This window comes from Callorhinus ursinus, unplaced genomic scaffold, assembly GCF_003265705.2.
Source record: "Callorhinus ursinus isolate GAN/ISIS: 27379988/994484 unplaced genomic scaffold, GSC_fseal_2.0 scaffold1, whole genome shotgun sequence".
In the NCBI taxonomy this organism is placed as follows: domain Eukaryota; kingdom Metazoa; phylum Chordata; class Mammalia; order Carnivora; family Otariidae; genus Callorhinus; species Callorhinus ursinus.
The window spans coordinates 102,924,775-102,951,726 of record NW_027397063.1 but is presented as its reverse complement, the minus strand read 5'-3'; the positions used below and the strand labels follow the sequence as shown (position 1 = coordinate 102,951,726).

The window sequence follows — 26,952 nt, the reverse complement described above, 5'->3', positions numbered from 1 at the left end:
CTGCACTGCAGTCACAGTGCAAGTCGTCCGTTCAGATGCCGGAAAGGCTGACACTCCAGGAAACCTTTTTTCTTTTTTTTTTTCATTTCTTCAGCCAATAATCTTGCAGCCCAGTGATGTCACCCAACAATTATGCAATATGACTTAACTGTTGGATAGGTGACAGGAATTCCACTGACACCAAGATCACAATGAAACTGCTTAGCTGCTAAATTAGTCATATTGTACGTTACCGATAAGTCACTTTTAAACTGATTAACTGCCAGTTCCAATAGCACTATTGTCTACTTAGGGAAGTCAGGGCCCCATCACTCACAGTTTAAATGATCACATCCAGTTATTCCAGCGTCTGAATCATGCCAATGAAGTGGTTATTGAACTTCATAACATTACAGGCCACTTGAAAAGGGACACAGTGTGAAAAGGAAACACTTTCTATCTTCTATTTTTAAGGGAAAATTTGTACAATATTTTCTGGACTGTAGCCTCCAATTAGTCATTCCATTCTCTTGATGATTCTCCAAATCCAAATAGCATGAGAATAGGATCCTGTTTCTCAGTGAAGACAGGGATTATTTAGCATTGTTTTTCTTTCTTCCACAAGTTGGCCTCTGTCCTACAGTTCAGCTACACTATGAAAGGGGACTTTTTACTGACTGCAAACCATGAGGTGGATATCACTTATTCCGTAATATCAGTTGTTAAAATAATGCTTTAATTTTCCCGTTTCAAAAGTAATACATGCGTGTTAGAGAAAATTTAGGAAATACTGAAAAGTACAAGGAAAGCCCCCACAATCTCATCCTCCCCCCCAAATCATAACTAGAACTTTGTAACTTGCTTACAATCTCAATAAAGAATGAATACAGCAGCCGAACAAACTTCCTGTCGGGCAGTGTGGTGGGTGCTGGGCATAGAAAAATAGGATTTCAACTGTCTCCCTTAAGAAGCGCACAGCTTAACGGTAATGGAGTATTTTAACACAAAAGAGGCATTTAGCACAGGCTGGAGAGAACAGAATGTGGAGTGGAGGAGATGGAAGGGATTATCAGAGCAGATTAGAGAAATCCTAGAGCAGGGCTACTCAAAGTGTGGTCCACAAGGTGACACCAGATCTTACAAGCCACCTACAGAAACAGAGAGAAAGCATTTAAAACCTTTGGAATATTTTGACAGAGTGAGTGTAGGTCTTTTGAATCTAAAAATAACTTTTTTAATTGGACTTGTATTTTTTAATTTCACTTTTGTCGTATTTATTTGTATAGTATTTTCAAAAGATCAGTCCACAGTGGATTCAAATTTAAAAATTAAAAGCTCCCCTGTCACTACAAAAACCACTATCTTTGGGGACACAATAACTTAGCTAAGTGTAAGGTAACCGACCGTCCTGGTTTGAACTAAACCTGGCAAAGTCCCAGGCAAACCAGGATGAGTTGGCCATCTTACAAGTGTTTTAATTGCAAGACAAAGTTAGCTTCGTGAGAGGATAGATCAGATGAAGGGGAAACAATCATCAAAGAAATAAAAAAGGAAAATTTCTCTAAGCTGAAGAGAGATTTTAGTTTTCAGGGCAAGAGTTCACTAATAGCAAGGTAGGGTTATTGCAAAGAGAGTCACACCTAGCTACATTCTGATGCACTTTCTAAATTCCCAGGATCAAGAGAAAAATCCTCTGAGATTACACACACATGGCAAAATAAAATGAACAAAATAAATGAGTAAGGTGGTAAAACACAGTATTTATAATATTACATTCCTTTAACATAAAGATATCTGCTTTAGCTTTCTAAGAGAGAAAATAAGGAAGAATTGCCATTTACATACAAATATAATAATGAGGATAATAAAGCGGAGATAGAAAACAATACTATGAAAAAGGAAAATGCCAACATGGTAACATCGTTAACATAATTTATATGATTTGGCATCAAATTTGGCTCTAAGCTTCCTGGTTGGTGATGGAAAGTTTCGGAGTCACAATTATTCAAATTGCTGTTACTATGATGAAGGAAGAATTATATATCAGACTACCAGTAAGACATGATTTCCTGGCACTGAAATCTAAAACAAATTCTCTGAAGGAGTTTAATAGTAGGGGCAATCAAGTGGTATGATAGACACTGTCCTCAATAGCATTTCTATAGCAAATGTGGGAGCATATTTCACATAAGTGTTTCTTCTAGGGATCCTCATTAATGTCAATAAAGGGTTTCAAGATGTAAAAATACGTGATAGCCTAAACACCTTATTTGATCCAAGGATAGAACTTAGAATACCCTAGAGGAGAAGATGACTAGTCACTTGGTGTTCTCCAAATATTTTTTCTTTCAGCCAAACTAATGTGATAACATAATTTGAGGTCTCATAATGTCAGAAAAGAAGTTACTCTGGTGATTTTGTTGCTGACTGGGGGGATATAAAAATTCCGGTTTCAAAGGAAATACAGTTAGACTTTGTACCTAGCCTTTTCAGTACTTTGATATTAATATTAATTAATTATTAATTAAATAGACATCAAATTTGTGCGAGATCAAGTTATTATGCATCACATAATAAATGTTATTTTAGTAGACATCAATAGCATTAACACTCAGTTTTACTTCTCTGGCACTCTCAATAACTTTAATAAATATTGTAACACTTCCATTAATGCAAATGGATTTGTTTGTCAAAATGTTGTTCTAATACCCAGTCTTAATAATTTTAAGGTAGGGGCCGCCTGGGTGGCTCACTCGTTAAGTGTCTGCCTTTGGCTCAGGTCATGATTCCAGGGTCCTGGGACTGAGCCCCGCATCGAGCCCCGCATCGGGCTCCCTGCTCAGTGGGAGGCCTGCTTCTCCCTCTCCCACTCCCCCTGCTTGTGTTCCCTCTCTCGCTGTGTCTCTCTCTGTCAAATAAATAAATAAAATCTTTAAAAATAATAATAATAATTTTAAGGTAGAAAAACTTCTTTCACATGCCATCTGTTTGAATGAGTGAAAATTAGTTTGTAAATCAAATATGTACATTTTGATCATTTTTTAGTATATGTATTTGGATAAACATAGTATTTGTAAATATATAAGCACAGAAAAAAATTAGAGAGATATAATAAAAATGTTAACCCTGCTTACCTCTGGGTAGCAGAATTTGGGTCACTTTTTTTTTCTTCTTTTACTTGTCCATTGGTTTGAATAACTTGTATTATCTTTGCAAGAAGAAAGAGAATATTACTATTGTTCTATTTAACTGCACGTAGGGGTGAGAACAAGAGCTGTCTCTACAACATCCCTAAAGCACATCAGCCAGGTCATCTTCCTGCACCATCTACCTCTTGTATCCCAGTTGCCCTTTAATGACCTTGATGATGATTGCAAAGGTTGGCTAGTTTGAGAAAGCATGCAATTGGGGTTAGAGACAATCCTCAACTTTTGCCTCATTAGCAGCTATGTGACTTTGGGCATATTTTTACACTTTTGATTCTCTGGTTCCTCATTTTCAAGATCAAGATTGGATTGTCGTGAGCATAGAATGAAGTCACCGATGCATAATAAAACTCCTGGAACAAAATAGGTGTTCAAGAAATAGTACACGCTAATTTACTTGCTCCATTCCTGAAAGGATATGTCCTGTTTCTATGGACACCAGTTCACTTCCCTGTAGTATCTTCACCTAAACCTGGTTTTTAGTCCAGTGAAAGTGTTGGAAAAATAAGCCCACGTTCTCTCTTCCCATGTTCACCAGTTAGGAGTAGCAAAAGGGAGAAACAGGAAGACCTACTGAGTATCAGGCACCATGTTATGTGTGTTACTTTGCTTAAGGAAGGCTCCATAGTTTCCCAAACACTTTAACACCTGTGGAGTCTCAAGTCTCTACCTTCTTACTGACGCACTCACCTCTGGAGAACTATCTTACATCATATCATCATTCACCCTAACACAATCTCTTTCTTCCTGTCTTCATCGTCACAGACTCCTCCTGGTTGTGACATACAAGGCAGTTGCTTATGTCACTGTCACAGGTCACATTTTCAGAACTTCACGTCACATCGTTTGGGACCCTAGAAATGAAAATGATATGTTTCTATCACTTCTTCTACACGTCACAATATCTCCAATCTTTATTTCTTACATCAATGGCTTTGCAATCGGTCTCTCTAACCTATGTGAATCACGCTTTACTTAAACGAACTTTATTCGACATGGAGAAAATGAGACAGAAGGATAAGGAAATGGATATCTCTAATTATCAGGCCCCAGTTGGGAAAATGCGACTAGGTTTATCCTTCTAGAAAGAACTGACTCTCATCACATGTATATTGCAAAAAAGCATTCCAGTACAAGAATGTTTCTGGGTCTCTGACAATTTGTTCTCGTTATAACTTTGCCTCCGTATTTCAGACACAGAGAGTTAAGCAATGGTAGGGGGGCCTGAGAGACTTGGGAACAGGGCCTTCCTTTCTAATGATCTATTGCAGTTGTTACACACTGATTGCACAACAAAGGTTTCTATTTTCCTACTTTCTTTCTTTATCATGTGGCCATTATGCCTTTTTTTCTTCACTGTCTTATAACCTCACCCTTTCTTACCTCTTTTGCTTTTGTTTCTGTGACATAAAAACTCTAAGAAGGGAAATTGTTAATTGTGTACCTCAAAGCCCCAACTCTATATGAGCTAATTAGCCCTGTAAACATGACCCGCATCTCTTCCCCTGAAAGCTTTCCTAACGATTTATCTACTAAAGCTTGGGTTTTCTACGAACACATTTCCTAGGAAATGTCCCCAGATGGCATGTGATCTTTCCGTTTTGGACAAGCTGCCTTGATCAGGTGTCACCCAACTGACCTGCTTTTCTCTTCCTTTATTCTCAACACAATGTTGTCTCAACAAACTATCCGCTAAGTCCTGGTTTTTCTTCACTGAATTCCATTCTCAGCCCTAGCCACACACCACACCTGCCACAAGCACTCATTGCTAGCATACCCTTTATTCCCTCAGGATTCTCACAGGGCCTCTGAGTGACCTTGAAACTCCCTCATCATCTCGCCAGTGTTCTCCTCCAATACTTTGGCTGTGTGGAGCTTGGCTTCGGGTTTGTTGCCACCTCAATTCCTTTTTTAATTTCCAGTTGGCTGGGAGCCAGCCCTCTGCCCTTGACCCCATGCTCACCTTGCAAGCTACCTATCCAGGTCATCCTTTTCTCCATACTTCTCTCATTGTTCAAAAGAGTAAATCCAACCCAAAGCAGTGAAGATGAGTAATAGGGGAAGAAATCAGTGGGGGCTCCGGGATACTTTTAGATCATAGATCATAGAGCAGAAGGATCCTTGATGCCATCGAGTCCAATTCTGCCATTTTACAGATGATAGTGCCGGGAGCTCAGGATCTAATGTCATAGACCATTCAAATGAATCAGGACCAGAGCTACCAGGAAGAGCATTTCCAAGTGATTGAAATCATTAACTTTGTAATCATATATACATGGATTCAAATCCAAAGTTATGTGGCCTTGTACAATTAATTAAAACCCTCTAATCCATGGTATTCTTATTATGAAAATGGGGATGATGACACCTATCTTAGTGGATTATGAAGCTGGATATATGGTCATTATTAATTATTAACTAGAATCCAGCCCTGTTAACTTTTAGTCTAATGCTCTTTACAAGATAATGCTGTTATTATGGTTCTAGTGCCAATCCACCAAGATTCTATCTTTAATCTTTACTAATGATGGTGTGACTTTGAGCAATTTTTTTTACAAAACTGTGCTTCAGTTGATTAATCCATAATGTAAAGCTAATCATAATATCCAGTGTACAGGTGGTTGCGAGGATTAAGTAGATAATCCTTGTAAATATAGCATTCTACATAGTGTCTAGCATGTAGGAAACAACAAGACCTCGAAATGTTCAATATAGTCCCAAATGCCCGAAATGAATTCATGAATGGTCAGGATAATCTTCTGCCACATACCCTCAGAAACAGATCCAGGGTTATATATTTGGTTCTCTTTGGCCCACAGTGACCATATTCATTCATTCAAGCTGGGCCTCAAACAACAGGTAGCACCAGAGCATGTGGAGATGGAAGAAAAAATGTTTTCCACCAAAGCAACAACAGTGAACAAAGGAAAGAAAGGGCAAAGTATGCCGCAGTTCTCTCAAACATAAATTCTGTTTCAAAGGCTTCAAATTGGCTTTCCCACCTATAGTCTCATGTTCTCCTATCTATCATCCCTGCAGCTGCCAGAAATGAAATATTAATTTCGACATGATTATAATCCTTCCAATTTTCCTACTCCCCATCAGATTCAGAATAAAGTCCTAGCTCCTTAGCACAGCCTTTTGGCCCTGTCCCCATCTCTTGCCACCAGCCTTGCCATCCTCAGGTCCACTGCTCTGCCAACCACCCTGCCTGAACCACTTGTACAGATCCGAGTCATCTAACTCACCCTCAGCCCTTTGCATGGGCTGTATCCTTGGCCACAAACATTATATGTCCTACTTGGCCTTCAAGATTCAATTCAGAGGTTGCCTATGAGGAGTCTTCTATGACACCCTTTGCCCATCCCACCACTTCTGCCCAAGGGCAGCGTTCCTCCTTGGAGGTCCCATAGCAGCCTACATAAACTTCAAGCACAGCCGGTGACATATGGGATTCTGTGTTTGTATCTCTCTCCCGCACAAGGAATGTGCATTCCTTGATCACAGAGCCCAGACCCTTCCAAGGACCCATTATGTGTCAGGCACACTTGTAGGAATTGGGAATACAAAGAACAAGAGAGAGAAAGTCCCTGATGTCTCAGAGCTCATGGTCCGGTGGGAGTAAATCAGACAATTAACAAAGTTAAATGCAAAAATAAATATTTTTAGATAGGGACAAGAGCTGTGAAGATAATAAAATGGCATAATATGCTAAAAAGTGCTAAGGGAGGGGAAGAACAACAAAGTGGCCTAATCACGGCATTTGAGTAATAAACTGATGAGAGGCCAGTCATGCCCGGGAATATCAAGGGCAAGATTTTTCCAGGCTGAGGGAAAAGTAAGAGCTCAGAATGCTTTTGAAAGAAGGAAGGGATTGGTTGGGATCTAGTCCAAGGCTGTAAAGGAGATTCAAGCACCTGCTGTATAGGAACCGGGATCATACTCACTTTTCAGTTCAGGAACGTAAGGCAGAGCAAAGCGCCAAAATAATCAGGTCCACTTTCGACTTGGGAACTTTGGGGGTCGGAGGGAGCAGTCAGGAGCTGGGATGAACTGGCGAGTGAAGGAGGTTTCTATAAACCAACATTTCCTGAAGAATGTCCCAGAAATGCCACCCTAGACCCCAGAGTCACCCTCAAGTCTGGGAAATACTGCTCCTCTCACACTGCTCTCCCATCCCTTACCCCCCAACCACTTGGGCACTCATAATATACTGTAGCATATTAAAGGCTTTGAATAATTCAGCATTTTGAAAACCTGGTTAATTTTGATTTCCCAAATTAATTTGACCATTGTATGTGTTTTATTTTGTTTTGCTTTGTTTGAACACAGCAATGCCTAAGTCCCGAGAATGAGTACTTCAGGAAGCTCTCGTCTATATCACTCTCCATAACCCACAAGCCTTGCTGTTGTAATTTCTAGCTTCCAATTCCATTTTGTTCAGTAGAAGCATTTAATAAATATGGAGGTGGGATTTTTGAAAAGATACAATAGTTCGGTTTGCAGGTATAAAAGTAAAGAGTGCAAGAGTCAATAAATCTAATTTCACCAATTTATTCACCTTAAAATAATTTCAACAGAACTGGGTGGCCCAGTCATTAAGCGTCTGCCTTTGGCTCAGGTCATGATCCCAGGGTCCTGGGATCGAGCCCCGCATTGGGCTCCCTGCTCAGCGGAGAGCCTGCTTCTCCCTCTCCCACTCTCCCTGCTTGTGTTCCTTCTCTTGCTGTGTCTCTCTCTGTCAAATAAATAAATAAAATCTTTAAAAATAATAATAACAATAATTTCAACAGAATTAAAAATCGTTAATGCATGTAATGATAAATATATGTGAATATAAACTAGTGTAAGTTCTATGAAAAACAAGAAGTCTATTACTAAAGGTTAAAATCCAATTCAAATGCATTTTTATGCACTGCAGATTAGTCGGATTTTCTAAATTAAAATTAATAGTTTTTGCTCAAGCTAGTGCAAAAAAATTAAGTTTACTTATTACAAATCAAACTTATTTTGACTGCAACCATTTTAAATGGCTAAACTATTAAGCACACTTTAAGATTAATTTTTAAAAATCAAATACATAAGACTTAATAATATAGTTAACAGAGGGGAAAAAAACCCATGCCAAAGACTAATTAATACCACTGACACTCTCTCAGTAACTAAAAGTAAGATTAATAACAAGTTCCTCCAATACCATTTTATATTATAATATATTTAATGTCCATTGGAAAATTGGCATTATGTTTCCTGATTGAGTTTATTCTAATAAACTATGCAAAATGGTTGTTCTGACCATATGGAAATGTTAAATTTCAATCATAAATTTCACATATATATCATCAGCATATATAAAACCCACTTCCTAAGTTTTAATTATAGCCATCTTTGTCAAATAACTCTTCACAAGTTTCCATTTTTCTAAAAACTTTACAGTTATGAGTCATGTCAAATAAAGTGGAGAACTCAAAAGAAGTTACTGAGGAAATGAATGCTAATAGTGTAATAACCAAAATGTTCATAATATAATGTATTCTCAAACCAAGTTTCCCCTGATAAATAACAAATAATTTGTTACACTTCCAAACTAGTTGTCAAAATATGAAACAGTAGCTTAATTATTCAGCTGATTAATGTATAGCTAATACAATAAGAACAATATCATTGTTAGCTAGAATAAACCTAAACCTCTCTGAATTATCACTTTATACAAGCCTTCAGTCAAAATTCACTTTTTCAAGTCTACCTTTGTTTGTCTTGTAACAGTCAATTCAAAATTATAACTAAGAATTTTTATCATATTTTAATACATGTGGCTGTTTTTAGCATCTCAGTATTTATTCTTTATAGAAAAAAGTGCTTCAGCACTCATTGCAGTAATTTTTCCTTTTTGGGAAGTCACTCGAGCCTAATGTTAAGGAAGAACATATACAAGAAAATACTCCATTAAAATGCTTTCTCAACTAGTTAAATGGTACATCTATATCCATATGGTGGACTATCATAGACTTGTGTAAAAGTCAGGTTGTGTGGGGAGAAGTATTTTAAATAAATGATACCGGGTCAATCAGACACATATGTGAAAAAATCTTGATCATCTGCCACAAACTATGTAAAAATCAACTTTAGATATATCATAAACCTAAATGTGGAAGGTAAGATATATAACTTTTAGAAAAAACATAAGAGAATGTCTTCATGACCTCAAAATAGGCCAAGATTTCTGAAGCAGGACACAGAAAGCACTAACCATAAAAAAATATTGATAAGGTGGACTATATTAAAACTAAGAACTTCTATCCCATGAAAAGTCATCATTAAGAGGCAAGCCATAGAGTGGGAGAAGATATTTGTACTACAAATCTGACAAAGGACTCATTCAAAGATGTAAAGAACTCCTACAGGTCAATACAAAAAGCACACAACTCAAGAGAAAAATAAGCAGAAGAGTTGAACAAGCATTTCACCAGACAGGGTCTCCAAATGACTGGTCAATAAGTGAAATGAAAATTAAAACCACTACCCACCCATCCAAATGACCAAAATTGTCCTGGATTTCTTTAAGTGAACGTATCATCAGGATAATAAAAAAGACAAGTATTATCTATATGCTTCTGTAGGGTTTATACAAAAAGGATAAACATATATATAGGCCTTATCGATATAGGTAAAAGAGGAGCTTCAACCGATTACCTTCAATGGCCTGGCCTTTTAAAGCTGAGAATATCAAGCGTTGGCAAGAATGAGAAACAGGTGGAACCCTTAAACGTACGTTACTGGTGACAGCCTAAAATTGGTATTGCCATTTTGGAACTGTTTGGCAATCATCTAGTAATGCTAAACATATGCCTACCATACAACCCAACAATCCATTTTCTAGGACAGAAAGGGATGTGCATGTCCACCAGAAGATTGTTTTGCATAGTATTCTACCACAACGTATTTAACCATTCTATTTTGCATGGCATTTGTGTTGTTGGCCCCTCCTGAGGTATAATGAATAATGCTGCTCTGCACATAAGGATGAGAGAAGCTAGACAAAAACAAAAATGAAAAATACATACAATCGTTTTAATAAATATTTTATAACAGACCATCTATTTTATAAATACAACATTTACATAAACTTCAAAACCAGGGGCGGGGAAGCCTCTATGCTTCAGAAGTCAGGATAATGACTCCACCTGAAATGGAGCACAGTGACTAGAAGGGGGCATGAGGGAGGCTTTTGGGGAGCTGGTGAGTTCTGCTGTGCACCCCAGAAACAGTTACATGCGTTCATGTGTTGGTTACATGGGTGCATTCACTGTGTCAACATTCATCAAGCTACTCACAGTTTGGGTATTTTCATTTTGTGTTATACTGCAATCAAATCCATGCTTAAAAAATTCTGTCACATACATAGGCATATGTCTATAGTGCAGTGTGAAATAAAGAGAAGGATGCAGACTAGAATGAACACCGTGGTCCCTGTTGGGAGAGAAATGGATGTATGTACAGCAGGCTGACTGGATACACACCAAATAGTAAGAACAATTCTCTCTGAGCTTTCGACCCTTTATGTTTCTTTCTTTTTTTTTTTTGTACTTTTTCTGGATTTCCTGTATTTCCTTCTGTGGCCAAATTACATAAAAAGGATAGACGTTATCTATATGCTCCTGCCAGGATTTATACAAAAAGAATAAACCAATCTTATCAACACATAGGCTTTGTCTGTGGAGGCAAAAGAAAGAGTTTTAAGCAATTACCTCCAATGGCCTGGAAAATTGAGTCAAAACGTCAACCTGGTGTGAAATACATATTATATGGAATATTGTTGAGGAGCTGTGAAGGAAACTTGGAAAATGCGTCAACAAATGAATGTCTCTTCAATGTCCTGAACTTCTTGCTTTACGAAGTAGCTGAAAAATTGCCTCATTTTGCCCCCCAAATCCTAGCATGTCAATAACTCACCTACCATTTAGACATTTTAAATACTTCTTCAGAAGTCTAGTGAAATGCATTTTAGTTAAACAGGGCACACGATAATCCAGCTTTCTTCTATCATAAGAAACAAATGAACCCGTAAATATTTTCTCCTCCACTCCCTCTTGGCCGCATCTTCTCCCACCTCTCTCCCACCTTCCCCCGCTTCTCCCGAGGACCGCCAATGCGAGGACCGCCTTGCATTGTCGTCTTCTCTTTCTCCCCCCTTCCCTTATTTGGTCTCAGTCCTGGGGCTGCAAGTGAGGCTGGAAGGTCCTAAGCTTAACTCTCCTAGCGTCCTTGAACTGCAAGCTGAAGTGGAGGCCCCACTCTAAAATTGGAAGTGCAGAGAGAGAAGAGAAAGTGAACAAGTCTCCGTTTCTTCTCCCCTCTCCCGGCTCCCGCCCCTCCCCCTCAGTTTCCCAACACAGGCCCAGCTATAGGTCAAGTTGAATGCGGCTGCCAACACTGTGATGCCAGCTTGTTCACACTGAGCACCACTTTTCACGTGGTAGGTCACAGAGCAGTAGGGGAAAGGGAGGTGGTGATGCAATATCTAATAGCCAGGCGAGGGGTGGGGGACCAGGAAGTTGGGGGGGGCGGGGAAGCAAGATCCGGAAAGGGGAATGGAGCTTGCATCCAAGTGGCTGAGAGTGGTCCTCCTCACCTATCATCATGGACTGTGCAAAGCAGGTGGTGCTGTGTGCATTACAAAAGAACAAGAAATGATTGTTCAAGTGAGATTGCATACATCCAAGTTATTTGAAAACCCTGAAATTCTCCAAATATCAGGGATGAATTACAATTATGAAGATAAATGCTTTAGGGACTTTCAGAGCAATTCATATTTAAAAAGAGTACCAAAACTCAGGAAGATAAATAGGCATCCTAGAAATTCCCCCAACAGAAACTCTGAAACCTGCATCAAGACTTTCTGTTTCATGAGGACAAGGAAGGGGGGGTGGTTTCCACTGGGCCCAGCAGAAGGGAGCAGAAAGGTCACCTCCTCCCAATCAGCAAATATCTGAAATCCCCACAGGCAGGATTGTGATATGAGGCCCAAGGATGCAGAACACACAGGTTAAGACCCCAGGCCAGAGCTACGAGATCAAGAATCAGCCCCCCAAAGAAGCAGGGGAAGCTGCTTTTCTCGCCCTGCTGGAAAACCAGTCCCCCAAGAACAGAAGCATAGCGAAGGAGGATTGTGCTTGGCTCAGCCTGCTTGGCAAAACTAGCTGAAATGGACCGAGAGCACCGACTATTTAGGTTTAACTATTTGATGTCTCAGGGGGTTTTGGGGTGAAGCAGAAACTAAAATGATTTGATAGAAAACCATTAAGGCAAATGAAGGAGAAAAGACAGAAGAGGAGCTACTCACTGTCGAAAGGGATAGCAGGTTGAGAGAGAGGCATGGCTGGGGGTGGTGGGAGGAAAGAGCATAAGGATAGAGGGAGGAGAAAGACAGCCCAGAAGGAGTGGGATTCACTGTAGAACCCAATCGGAGAGACCCCCATCTGAAATTGTGCAGGCCCAATAGTGGTGGTTTGGGATGCTCTTATTATTGGGCTGAGGATTTTCTCTTTAAATAAATGAACCATAAATGATCCAAACAGGTTTTTAAAACTTTTTATCACAGAAAGTTAAACATACAAAAAAGTAAGCAGAATATAATAAGGGCCTTCATATACCCAATTACGTCGAATCAGTAATTGTCAAGTCGCAGCTAACTGTGCCAAACTCCATCTATTTCCCTCATTCTCATATTAGTTTGTTTTTTTATTTTTGTGGTTAAAAATACTCTCATATTAGTTTAAGGCACATTCCAGATACTGTTTCATTTCATCCATAAATACATCTTTTATGGATGTATTTCTCTTCTTTTATTCTTTTTAAATAATCACAATATCATTATTATACCTTAAAAACAATTTCTTAATATCAGGGGCTATTTTGGAGTCGTTTCTATGCTAAAGCCTCGCCTTCTATTGCTGTACCCAAAAGGGCTTGTGCATTTTAGAACAGCTAAGGGCTAGGGAAAACTTTACTAAGAGAAGGGGCCAGTTGTGAAGTGGAGAACACCTTGTCAGACTCCATACACAGCTCTAAAAGATTGCAGTGGGGGTGGCCTGGCTGGCTCAGTCAGTGGAGCACGCAACTCTTAATCTCGGGGTTGTGGGTTCGAACCCCATGTTGGGTATGGAGATTACTGGAAAAAAATCATAAACAAATAAACAAACAAATGATTATATCAATCACTTGACCACAAAAACATTTGAGCTACTCTTGATGACAGCAAAGAATTATGGGACCTAAGTGATGGGGAAAAGGACGTTTTCTGTTCGGCCTACCTCAAAGGTTGTGAACTTTTTTGATAGTGCATCCCCACCTGAAAGAAAAAAAAGTCTATTGTGCTAATACAGTATATGCAGCATAAAGTATTTTAAAAACAGCTATCATTAGAGGATGAGATTTAAAAATAGAGATAGAAGTTGTCATTTTTCCCCTGCACCCTAATAAATCATCGTGGTCCCCTCCCTTGGAAACTACTGCTCTTAATTGCCACAGTTATCCCAAGAGCAGTCTTTAAGTGGGGATAGGGAGTCAAGTTTAGCAGGTTGAAAATGAGCCTGGGGATACTCAGACAAAGAACAGTGGAGGTCATTGGTCTCAACTCTGCTGTACTTTAGAGTCAGCCTAGGAGGTTTTGAGAAATGTGAACACCCAGGCCCCACCCCATACCAACTGAATCAGTAATTCTGGGGTTGGAGTCTGTGAGTTGGTATTTTTTTTTTTTAATTTCCCAAGTGATTCTAATATGCAGACAGGGTTGAAAAACCAGTGGTATAGGTGTTTAAAAAAAAAAAACAGTTGCTTAATTTGAGAATATCAGTTCTGACTTAAAAGCATTATACTACTTTCCCATATAAGAGTAGGGAAAATGTTTCACTCTCCAATAAAGACAGAGTGAAGGGAAGTGAGAAGAAAAGCACAAACTTGAAAGTAAAACCCATATGTAATAAAATAATAGTGAGGTTCTCTCAGAAGAGGGTGGTTTTCATTTTCATATTCCAGGTTCTAATTTACTGCCTCTTAAACTGCTCCAATTTTGACAGACCTTATTTTCATTTCATCAGAAACACTTATCAGATTAGATTATTCAAATTATCTAATGACTATTTCATATTGCAATCATGGTTACTTCGTATGTCAAAATAATTAATTCTGGCTACTTCAATCTTTTGTTTAATCAAGTTTATCTCTCAATTGTGGGGGGGGGGGAGTGGAAAGTGCCTGACCTTAAAAAAATAAAAAAGACATTTTCTCTCTCTGAGGAACTGACTTCATCAGATTATCCTGAAGGGAAAAGCAAGTACAAAAATGTGAAAAAAAAGTACAGGCATCTGGAAAGCACAATGCTGCACAATGAACGACACACCAAATCCTGCAGGGAAATATGCACCACAATACATTATTTCCTGTGACTTCCTGGCTGAGGAACACTGAAGAACAGTAAAAATTCTTCCAGAAATTCTTTCCTCAGCTGTCTTATTGATGGATTTCGCATAGGTATTTGGTCAGAATGTTAAATCATTGTCCAATCCAAACATGTATATTGACAAATGTTTACATATCTAATCACAAGTGCCACGCAGCTCCTTAAAATGAAGGTTGAAAGAAACTTGAACTGGATTCCATTTTACCACAAGCCCGGAATGCTAAAAATGCTGTGGCAAAGCCATCAGTTCATTCATCTGAATGAAAAAGCCTATAAAATCGCAGGCATCCTTGGTCACATCCTTAGATTTCACTATTCTACCAATTCCACAAAAGTTATACTGACACTATCTTTTGTGCTAGAAGCAAAGTTAATTGTCTTCTGCAGGGTAAGAAAATGAAATGGGCAATCTACGTTTATTTTATGTTTTAAAGAGACTAAAATGAGCTTGTTCCGCAAATAGCCTTCATAATGAATTCTGGGAAGTCACGAGGGGACAATGATGGTAGCACATACTACTATAGATGACATTGTACATTAGATTGGCCACAGGGGATAGTTGCACTGGGGATGGACTGTCACAACACACTCCAGGTTAGGACAGATAATAATACCAGGAATTAGTATCTTTTTATGATTTTACATAGTACTTTACATTTTTCAGTGACTTCTGATGACTTATTATCTCCTGCTTGATGTACTTATTGCCATAGCTCAGGAACTCCATATCCCTCACCAGAATGACTCCTAACCAGTGTTTCGCCTACTCCAGCCCATCCTCCCTGTGTTCTTCAAGTGTTCTCTTGACAATGCATCTTGGAGCCTGTCACTTTTGTTACCTACTTCCTGTTTCTCACCTCCTACCACGTTCCCATATTTACCCTAGCCACATGGAGCCTCATGCCATTCCCCAAAATACAGTTTGGTTCTAAACTCTATTCCTTGACCATTCACCATTCCTTTGCTATCCTTCACAAACGTCCTCAATTTCCCTTTGCCTGACTGGCAAGTTCTCACAAGGCCTTCGAGACCAAGCCAAAACTTCACCTCATCTGTGGAAGCCTTTCCGGAAAACCCCATAGTTGGCCTTACTAGCTTTTATGCTATCTTAACCTTTGTACATATTGTTATTGTCATCTTATCATCACTGTCTATTTCCAAATCTAGGTTCTTTTCCCTCCACCATCATCCCTAAATAGAAAATGAGTGCCTCCCAGCCAGTTACCAGGTGCTCAATTCAAGGAACTGACTAATTCAATTGATGAATGATGGAAAGGATTTTTGTTCCTGTTTGAGGTAGAGAAAATCGAATAACACAAAGGAGGAACTCAATGCTCTTTCACCTAGATCAAAGGGGAGAAATCTATTTTAACCTGAGCCAATTCTGGAAAAATAAGAATGGTTACTGGTTGCATTTAAAAATATATATATATATAAGATGAAAATATTTTTATCAAATGACAGAAATTTGATGTGGAAAATAGGCACTGAACTGTCAATATCTGTGCAGATTTGAGAGGCAGCAACATAGGGAGTTGTTTTTTTTTTAATCTTTCATCTGGAAATCCATTTGGGGCAGAATTACAAAGTTGAGTGAGGGGCAGGTTGCTCTTCACCAACCAGGATCATTTATTCTTGGCATCTGAATTATGGAGGACCCTAGGACCACATGGTTCTTGTTCCTTAGGAAGAGTTTTCCTCAAAGTCTGACACTTTTTTTTTCTTTTTTGCCATCTTTTCTCTGCTAGGGGTCTCTTAAGCTCTTCTTAAGTGGATTCTTCTCCACTCTCACATCCCTTTGTCTTTGTGAGCCAGGCACTAGAGTTAATATTTAGCAAGGCCAAAAAAAAAAAAAAATTGCTCTTTAGCAGTCTCACATAAATAATACCCTAGAGGGAATACCTGGATCCATGAATAGTTGTTTATAAACTATGATTCACAGGGTCTCAAGGGGTTATGTAGCAATTTGGGAGACTGGTTGGATGGGGCATGTTTTGACTCTTCCATCACCTACGGGCCTTGAGCATTTCTGGAGTCTTTTCATGCTACTAGACCACATGTAACACATAAACACTCAAATTATGTCTACAAGACATCAAAATAGCTATCTAATTTGAACAAATCGATTATTTTTAAAACATATCCATCTGGGATGGAAGAACCGGTTGTTTTGTCTCATGTAAAAGGTAAAAACAAGCATATATTTAAATACATACTTTAAATTTTCCACCTGATTGTATTCGAGTTAAACAGACACTGTCACGATATGATTCAAATCATTACTTCTCTGAACCTGTGAGATTACTATGTCAGAAGAGAGGGAATGGGTATTTTTCAAGAATCTTCCAAAGGCTTTATAATTGCATTTAATCCTCAGCTCCACTATGAGGTAGGTATTGCACCGCCCCATTTTACAGATGATGAAATCGTGGTTCAGAGAGGTTAGGTAACTTTTCCGAGCTCACATGAATAGCATATGATTGAGCTGGAGTTTGACCTCAGGTCTGTGTGTCTACAAAGCCAGTGCTCTGTCCTTTACACCACACCTTTGCCAGAGGCCCACAGAATTATAAAGAACCCAGGAGATGAGCCAGGGCAATGTACTGGGGCCTTAATCCATGACTGCATATAAGCCAAGCCATACCAGGCTGGTGACTGTGGCCTGTTAGTGCCACACAGCTCCAGGAAAGGAAATGCCTCATCTGTTTAGAAACTCCTATAGAACAGCCCTTACCAGAACACAGCATTAAGCAAAATCTTGACTTCACAAATACAACAAGCAGTTATCTTGAAAAGACAAATTTCTCCATGTTTGGATATTATTTAGGTCACCTCTTAAATACATTTTTAGGTAGTTAAATAATTTGCACACAGTTTAAAGAACGCATATTAGGGATGGCTGGGTGGCTCAGTCAATTGAGCGTCCAGCTCTTTGATTTTGGCTCAGGTCATGATCTCGTGGCCCTGGGTCTTGAGATCTAGCTCTACCTCGGGCTCCTTGCTCAGAGGGGACTCTGCTTGAGGACTCTCTCTCACTCCCTCCCCCTTTTGCACCTTCCCCGGCTCGTGTTTTCCTTCTCTCTCTCTCTCAAATAAATAAAATAAATCTTAAAAAAAAAAGAATGCAATTAAATGGTCTATTGTGAAAAATAGCACTCCTTCATACCTCCCCTAGCACCTTTCTCCCCACTCCAAAAGCAACCATTTCCAACATTTGTAGCTATGTGCTTTGTTTGATTAATTGGTTGATTGATGTTTTTGGTGCTAACTCCCACAATTCTAAGTATACTATATTAGTTTTTATCGTTAATTGGATTAACAGGACTCCTCGCTGTGGACGATAAGGACACAGCATCCTTTCGGCTCCTGCTCCCTGCCCATCAGGCCCAGATCCCCTTCTCACCTCTTCATGTGCTCAATATCATTAGATCACAATTTTGGTTCAATTAATGCTTAGTGTTCATATTATAGTAAGTATATAAATGTTATTTATAGCTAAGCTCTGCCATATAAACTATATTTCTCCTATTCTTTTTGGCTCAGACTTCTGTCTCCCTGAGGTTACTTTCTGTTTGGTCAAGTATTCTATGTATTATCACTAATTTAACTCCAAACTCTCCAACAATTATTTAACCTTTTTCTTAAAATGTTCAAACACATCAAGATTCTTTTTAATTTCATCTTCTTAAAGAAGTCTCTCCTTGAGCCTTGTAATGTGCATTGACCAGATGGATGGCCGTGGACACCAGGGACACACTTGCCACCCAGGCTTCCGCTTCCCTGTCTCCTGGGGCCTCATTGGCCTGTATCCTGTCTCCATTGCCTTCCTCTGTCTTGCTTCATTCCCTCATTTTGGTGCAGCACGTCCTAAAGTAGTTTCTGAGCATGGGTGTATGAGAGGTAAAAATTTTTGAGGCCTTACATGACTGAAATTCGACTTATTTTCTATGTTTTCCTGTTCCCAAATCCCCAACCTTCAACTATTTTCTGTATCCTCTGAATCTCATACGATTTGTTACAAATCTCTTAAACAGGTAGACCCACAACTGGCCAGAGTATTCTAGTAACAGACTGAAGAATGCAATACAGGAATTACTTTGTGATTACCGAACTTGGAACTCTAAATTCCTTTCTGCCACAGTCGCATATTACAGTTACTGTACATTTGTCTTTCCTGCCTACATGTGTTCCTATTTAGGATTAACAACCCTCAGTTTTGCCAAGGTCATTTTGAATTCCATTCTTATATTCTAAAGTGCTAATAGCCCTGTATCTTAGTATCCACCGTAAGCTGAGCTTCATAAATATCAGCCAAATTACTAATACAGCACACAAGTTCTTCTAGACTCTCAAACTTGCTGCCATCTCTTTTAATGGCTAATTCAAAATTATTTCAAGCCATTAAACAATTGGAAATCTTGATCCATATGACATAATTGTTTCTTTATGAAGGAAAGAGTACTTTGATGGTTGAGTTTCAAAGTCCGAGTTCTGGGGGATTTATCGTGGTGCTTTGCAAGGGTGTTTAGCTTCTGCTTTTCAAAGGCAATCTCTTTCCTCATTTATAAAATTAGGTAGTACATAATTCTTTTTCCAGACCTCAAGCATCCATTCTGTTAATACTAACCAGATATAATTAAAGAGTCAGCAAGGCACAGTGAAGGAATGCTTGCTTGCAGAGGGAGAAGACTAATGCTACTAATGCCATTCTGTGATCTCATATTTGCTGGATGTACTAATAATCTAATATTTACTAATGTATTGAGCACCTATTAGGTTCCAGGTACTGTGCTGGGCACTGGGGCAACAGAGTGAAAAGGATAGACACGGTCCCAGGCCTTGTGAAAGAGGACAACAGATAATGAGCAAGTAATAACAAGTTGACCATTACAGTAACTTAACCTTTATGAGACTCAGTTTCCCTGTGAGTAAAATAAAGAAAATAATAATACCCCCTCATGAGTTCCAACGGGGTAATATAGTAGAAAAACTTTATAAGCTCTTTTTTTCTGTGCAAACTACAAGCACCTTTCCTAGCCTTGATTTTCCAGGGGCAGGGAGCATATCTTACTCATCTGTGTAACCTCAACAAGTAGTCAGTGCTTGTCTAGTAAGCAGGAAGTCAACATATGTGTGCCGAGCAAGCAACAACTCCGAAAGAAGATGAGTCTATATTTTCACACATGTAAAAGTCTTCTCATTTTCTCGCCAAGATCATCTACCCATTCATGAACAAATGAACCTCATGCAGTAGAAAAGCACAAAGTCATATTATAGTAAGATGGCTCCACTTAGCATGCACTCATTGCTAAGGTGTGGATGTTGGAATAACTGAAATATTATAACATTTAGGTTTTCAACTATCCATCCCATTTCATATAATAAGCAATTGTCCTTAAAACAATTTCTGAGGGCAGAGTATAATTTTTGGAGTGTTTGACAAAATTATTTGAGATTTAGAAAGCACCTAAATAGGGCACCCAAAACAAGTCAATTACTTTGAATTTCAAAATGAGATGTCAAAAAAGAAAAAAAAAGGAATTAACTCCCAGCAAAGTTTCAGCCTACAGAAAAATCCTCTAACAATGCTAAAATACATTCATATGTGTATGAAAATATCAACTGACCTGCTTCCTGGCAAATCCCTAGGATAAATGGACTTTAAATCTTTGGATGCTAAAATTTATATAGCAGACAGAAGGTTTTACCATGTTTTGGTTTTATTCCCCCCAAGAGGGCCTAAGGAATAGCTGTGATTTCTGTTCTCATGAAACCACAGAGCAGAAGGGCTGGAAGGGGGTCTAGGAATTGTCCACTTCAGCTTCCTTATTTTTCAGGGGAGGGAAAACAGAGGCCCAGAGAGGTGAGATGATTTGCCAGTTCCAGAGCTGGGATGAGAACCAATGTCTCCTCTTCTCTGGGACAGGAAGCAGCAGCAGTCTGCTGAAAACATTGCCTGGTATCCCGGGAATTTGCTTGTCTGCTGTGTGGAGATAGTCTGACCTTGGAGAGTCTAATTCCAAGACAGTTACACATACATTCCAGCTAAAGATGCATCTTCATTTCAATAGAATGGCAGACCAACACCTCCAGTTGTTTTGTTTTGTTTTTTTTAAGAATAGAAAAATAAAATTCTTTATCTCATATTATAAAGACTCTACTCCTTAATATAAGTAAATAGAAAGTCCCCCAAAGAGCCTTCCCCAACCATAGCAGTGTTCCCAACCCACCAGTCTAATTAACTGCACTGGTCCATCGCTTCTCTCACATCACAAGCAACCACCTCCCGCCCACTTCCTTCCCACTCAAGAACCTCACTGGCAGCTCTTCTCCTCAAATTCATCCACAACAGGTTCAACCTTTCTCTTGGCCTCTCCTTCCACCATCATGAGATCACAAAACAAGACAAAAACCCAGAAAGTAGTTTGTCTTCACAAGTTTGGAAACATCTAATCTGCTGGCTCATAAATTGAGAGAACATGGACCTGAAGAGCATGCAGACCCAGTTCATATACAGTTCTGATTCTAAACTCTTGAGGAAGTCCTCAATCTCTCTGAGGCTTACTTTCTTCATCTCTTAAATGGAGATGCTAATGTTTATCCCATAGAGTTGCTATAGAGATTAAATGAAGACACATTTAAATAGCTACCACACTGCCTGGCACACACTAAGAACTAATTCTTTTCCATTCTCTCTCTGCTGCTCACTTTTTTCTCCATTTTCTAGGAACCCTGTTGGACATGCATGTATTGTCATTTGTTATATAGTTCTACTTTTCTATATATTTGGAATTTTCCATTATAAAAAATTTCAAAATAAAATAATTAAAAATGATCCTTTCCTAATGTTAGCAATGTTTAATGAATACAAATAATCTTTCAAGCATGCAGATTTGGGTGATAATATATTTTTAACAAACAATACTTTAGAAGCTAGAGAATATCATTTTATGCATATTGAGACATCTCATAGAATAGCCAATGTTCCTAAGGAGGTTTTATTCTAATATGTAAGCTATATGACAAAGCTATAGCAGCTGACCACCTTAACTATTGCTTATGAAATACTATTTTGATTATATATATACATATATATATACATGTATGTATTTGGAAAACATTTTTACCAAAAACATTACCTATTTCTCCTTTCAGTTCATATAATTCATAATAACTATGGGATTAATAACTGCCAAATTGGGTATCTTTTCAAAAAATTGTGTTTTATCATCAGCTAGCTTATGTAGCCTGAATGCTGATCAACAACTGATGAAATTATATTCAGCTTAAAGCATTTAAGTAAAATTAGTGAGTTCATGGTTCAGAATGAATATTTCTTTGTATTTTTTAGAAAGTACTATTCTCTACTTGAGACAATATTTTGCTCTCTGTGATAAAATCTCATGCCATTTTTATTCTAAGCTATAAACATTTTAATCCATGTGTTTCTTGGGACTAATATGGTTAAATACTTAGGACCAACTCACTTGGTCTCTCTAAGTTTCAGTTTCCCAAGTTAGATGGATAGAACATATTTATAATAATACCTTTCTTTTAAAGGGTTCATAATGTGTTGAACTATTTTGTTATTAATTCTGAAGCATTCCTTAGGCTTAGTAGAAGGCATCTGTTAAACTCAGCTGACCTAATGGGAACCACAGCCATGGCTGAATGACTTGCCCAAGGTCACACAGACATAGGGTTATAACGATCAAATGATATGACACATGGTAAAAGTTTGACAACCATAAAGTACGATGCAAATTCAAGGTATGATCAGAAATATGAATAGATCTGTGGTGAGTTCTTACATTTATTGACTACTATTATCAATGCTCTTTTTTCTTGACTTTCTGGCCAAAACTAAAATAAAACCTGCCACCAAAAAAATCTCATAGAGCGTAGTGAAGAGTAAGAAGAAGCTGGGAAGTATACAGAACTCCTTGAAAATATGATGCCATGTTATTTTATGGATATTAATAGTAACCCTGCTATTGAAATAGCCTCCAAGATTCATTTATTTATTTTGTAAAGAATAAAACAATTAAGTTTGGAATTCTGACCAAACTCTAACTTGGATTGACTTTCAATACTTCAAATCTCTCTTGCTGCAACTACTCAATTTCCTACTTGGCTGGAGAATTATTGAGAAATCTCGTAATGCATTCTAAGTACTTGCTACAAGATGCCCTCTACACAGCTACAGAATACCAGCAAAACTTGTGTATTAGTTTTCCTTATTCTCAGAACTGTTTCAGAGTATAATGAGCTGCTTCAAAGGGGTCTGAAGGCTTCTAATGAAAGGTGTTTGGGACGTGCCAAATACCATGGTTGCTATGAAAATTATCAACCAACTAGAAACATTAGCTTTTTTATGCCCCCAAAACAGTATTTTAACAATGATTCATTTTTGGTCATTAGCTGATTATTCTAAGTTCTCATTATCTTGAAACTATATTGGTACCAAGAAAAAAATATGTTTTCAAATTTGGCTTCTTTTATGTGATGGTTCCATCTCTCATGTACCAACCATAAATTCTTTGCCTCTGGGACTGCAAATAATTCAGGATGTAATGGAAAGTTAGTATCACATGGCAAGACATTTGTTCCCATTGCAGAGTGAGGCCAGCTCTGAAATTCAAACCCTAATGAGAACAAGTATGTAAATGAGAGCAGCCAAACTAAACAGATGAAGAAAACAAAGCCTAAGGAGTCTATAAAAGACATTTTTTTTAGCCTAGGTATTCATTAACACATAGCATTTAGACGCTCTAAATTAAAAATAGAGCCTTCTTTCCAATAGTTTGTTACTATCGTGACCTATCTATAGACCTACATTTAAAAAACTATGAGGGATGCCTGGGTGGCTCAGTCAGTTAAGTGGCTGCCTTTGGCTCAGGTCATGATCCCAGGGTCCTGGGATTGAGTCCTGCATGAGGCTCCTTGCTCAGGAGGAGCCTGCTTCTCCCTCTTCCTGCTGCTCCCCCTGCTTGTGTGCTCGCTCTCTCTCTCACAAATAAATAAATAAAATCTTTAAAAAAAATAAAAATAAAAAACTATATGGGAAGAACTTTTTACCCATAGAGTAGATCTATTTATTAAATTTTCCTAGAAAAAGGAAATGTTATTTAAACTAGACTATTATACCAAATATTGAAAACATTTCAATGTGCCTTAAATTAATATGATTAAGAATGGCTAGTGTCAAAGGAATGTGTATGCGTGATCAAAATTTCAATCTGTGCTTTCTATGAAATCCTAAAGATGCTGTATTCTCAAGGACTTCTGCATATGATCTGATGTATAGTTTGCATATTTTCTCAACTTTCTGCAAATAACAAAATTGATTCAATAAAGATTAAAAAATTTGTCTAATAATTAAAATGAGTTCTTTTTTATTTCCTCTTAAAGACAGATGATTATAGAAGTACCTATTTTTTTGCAGGGAATTTCCCACTGTGCCAATCTTCCATGATTTTCAACATATTTATTGCTTTACTTTCATAATGTTGAATGAAAATGTAGGATGTTGTAAAAATTGAAAATTCATTTATACAATATTTATTAAGAATCGAATATGTGCCAGGCTCTATTACAGATCTTAAGAACGCAAGAACGAACAAGAGAGGTGCTTGGTTGGCTCAGTCGGTTAGGCACCTGACTCTTGGTTTCCACTGGGGTCATGATCTCAGGGTCCTGGGATTGAGCCCCACCTCAGGCTCCACTTTAGGTGGGAAGTCTGCTTAAGATTCTCTCCCTCTGCCCCTCCCCCTACCAAAATAAATAAATCTTAAAAAAAAAAAAAAGAATGAACAAGACAGATGAAAGCCCTTGCCCTCCTAGGAGCAAGCCATTTTAGTGTGGGAAGATAGACAACAAACAAAATAAGGAAATGACAATGTATTAAAAGGTAATAAGTGCTACAGTGAAAAATAAAAGAGGAAAGAGGATGGGAATGGGAGAGGCTTACAGTTTTAAACAGTGTAGTCACGGTAGGCCTCACTGAGAAGGTAACATCTGAGCAAAGACTTGAAGGAGGTGAGGGAAATAAACATGCAAATCTCTCAGGGAATAAGCAGAAGGTACAGGAAATGCAAAGGTCCTGAGGTAGACAGTGACCTTGGGGAATCAGGCAATAATTAGCATATTTGAGTGTTACCAACACTGAAGCAAAAACATTTTGTTGGCTGTTGCATGCAACACCAAGACTCCAAACTTGTCCTTGGGGAGTCTAGATTCATAAAATATTAGAACCAAAAATAGTCATCCTTTCAGTCAACCTCCTTATTTTACAGATAAAGAATATGAGACCCGGAGAGGTCATGACCTGTTCTAATGGTTCCTAATATTATCTTTTGATGGGATTCAAATATATACTATTCCTGAGGGGCAGTTTATTTTTAGATAGCAATTATGAAGTGTTATTTATCACGTGACTAAAATTGTTGTCTCGTCTGTCACTACACTTTTATAAAGTTACATTTAGTTTAGGTGGTGCATGGGGGTATATTTTTTTAGTATAAAAGTAATACATTCAGATAAAGATTGTATGTGATTGTTGTAGAAAATTTGGAAAATCTTTTTAAAAATCAAGCAAAAAAGGCCAATAACCTCATCAGCCAGAGATAGCCACTATTTAAATTTTGATGTACTTTCCCCCAAATTCTTTTCCTATGCATACATGTAATTTTCTTTCAAAGATGAGATACAATTTTGTATAATATTTTTTAACTCAATATTTTACCATATTTATCATTTTTTAAAAAGTCATCAAATGATAACAAATGTCCCTCTTTAAAATGGTTTGATCTTTTGAAAATGGAAGTCAACTACCAGTAAAGTTCATTAATTGGGTGGGCTCTAAAGTTTGTATAAAGTAACATTTTCCTACCCATAACAAGGTACTATCATAAAGTAATATGATCAATAGTTGTAAGCTTCATGACTATAACATAATTTAAGAGTTTTGGAATGATATTTAACAAAAATGCAACACGGGAACACGTGTACCCCTTTTAAAGAATTTGAACAACCTTGGCATCCTACCCTTTTCTCTTTTTAGTCTTGATGCTTTATAATTATACAAACATCAAATTCCATCAAATAATAAACAATATATTTCAAAAGTATTAGATAAGATAAGCAAGCTTTCTTTTCCTTTTTGTTTGGAATTTATACCAGCCCATTCATATTTACACTGGGGCCGGTAGCACAAAACATCTAGGTGTTTCTTCTCCCACGTTTCACCAGGAAAATAACTTTGTGTGCTTCAGAGAAAATAATGGCCTATCCATCTATCTCTGCTGAAGCTCTCAGACATGTTGGCCTGCTTTGGAATTCACCATGGTAAGAATAAATTTAACATTCATACACATACTGGAATTGAGAGAAGATAAAGGAAGGAGTAAGGAAAGTGGCCAGGCCAGTTGTCATCACTAATGCACCAGAGTGTAACCTCATTAAAAAATGCTACTCTAGCATTCTCTTACTAATAAAGAAATAGCCCATGAAACAGTAAGAATCATCCACTGTTCAATTGTACCTGAAAAGAAAGAAAGAAAAGGCAATCCACCAATACGGAAATGCATGGCCTTGCCTCCTACAATTTCCATAAAGATCCCTTCTTTGTAGCTCTTGTATGACTAACTGAATGTTTCACATCATTCATAGATTTATCTATTTTTTTATCTCATTGAAAAAATGAGGCTCAGCCCTGAGCCTCCCTAAAATTAGCTCTACTTGTTAGAAGTTCTCCTTGTCAGGTGGTTCTATCACACTTATCTAATAACTACCTTTAAACAAAATGTTTTCTTTTTTGCTGTTGTTCAGAGTTGGGTTTTCTTTCTTTCTTTTTTTTTTTTAAGTGGGGCATTTCAAGTTCTTGAGTAATCAAAATCACTGACTTTTAGTTAAGGTTTTACTGAGAAAAAGACTTCCTCTTATAGGTATTTAATGAGTTGTGCTACAAAGTTGTTAAATCTCTCTGTAAAACATGTCATAGAGATTGTTAAATATTTCTACCATTTTGGTATGACACAAATAATTATGGCCATATAAAAAGAAACTTTGACTATTTTTAATAGATCTTTCTGAACATAATATACAACATATTCTAAACTATGTGAGGTTAAGAAAACAGGTTTCTTTTTAAATGCAAATCAGATCATGTTAATCATCTGCTTGTAACCCTCCTGTGGCTTCCCATTACATTTAAAATAAACTACAAGTTCCTTCACTTGGTCAACAAGGTCCCTAAGATCTGGTGCCTGCCTACTTCTCAGATGCCCGCAGTGCCCTCCCCACAAC

The 26,952-nt window shown here is 37.9% G+C and overlaps 1 long non-coding RNA gene across 1 annotated transcript in view; it reads right to left on the bottom strand.

Moving 5' to 3' along the window:
* Positions 1–26,952, bottom strand: part of LOC112822408 (uncharacterized) — a 38,906-nt gene that overhangs the window by 5,918 nt on the left and 6,036 nt on the right. The window contains exons 2-3 of the long non-coding RNA XR_003207699.2: positions 3,876–4,039; positions 3,114–3,187 (exon numbers count right to left, since the gene is read on the bottom strand). This is a non-coding gene — a long non-coding RNA (uncharacterized lncRNA). The remainder of the gene's footprint in view (positions 1–3,113; positions 3,188–3,875; positions 4,040–26,952) is intronic.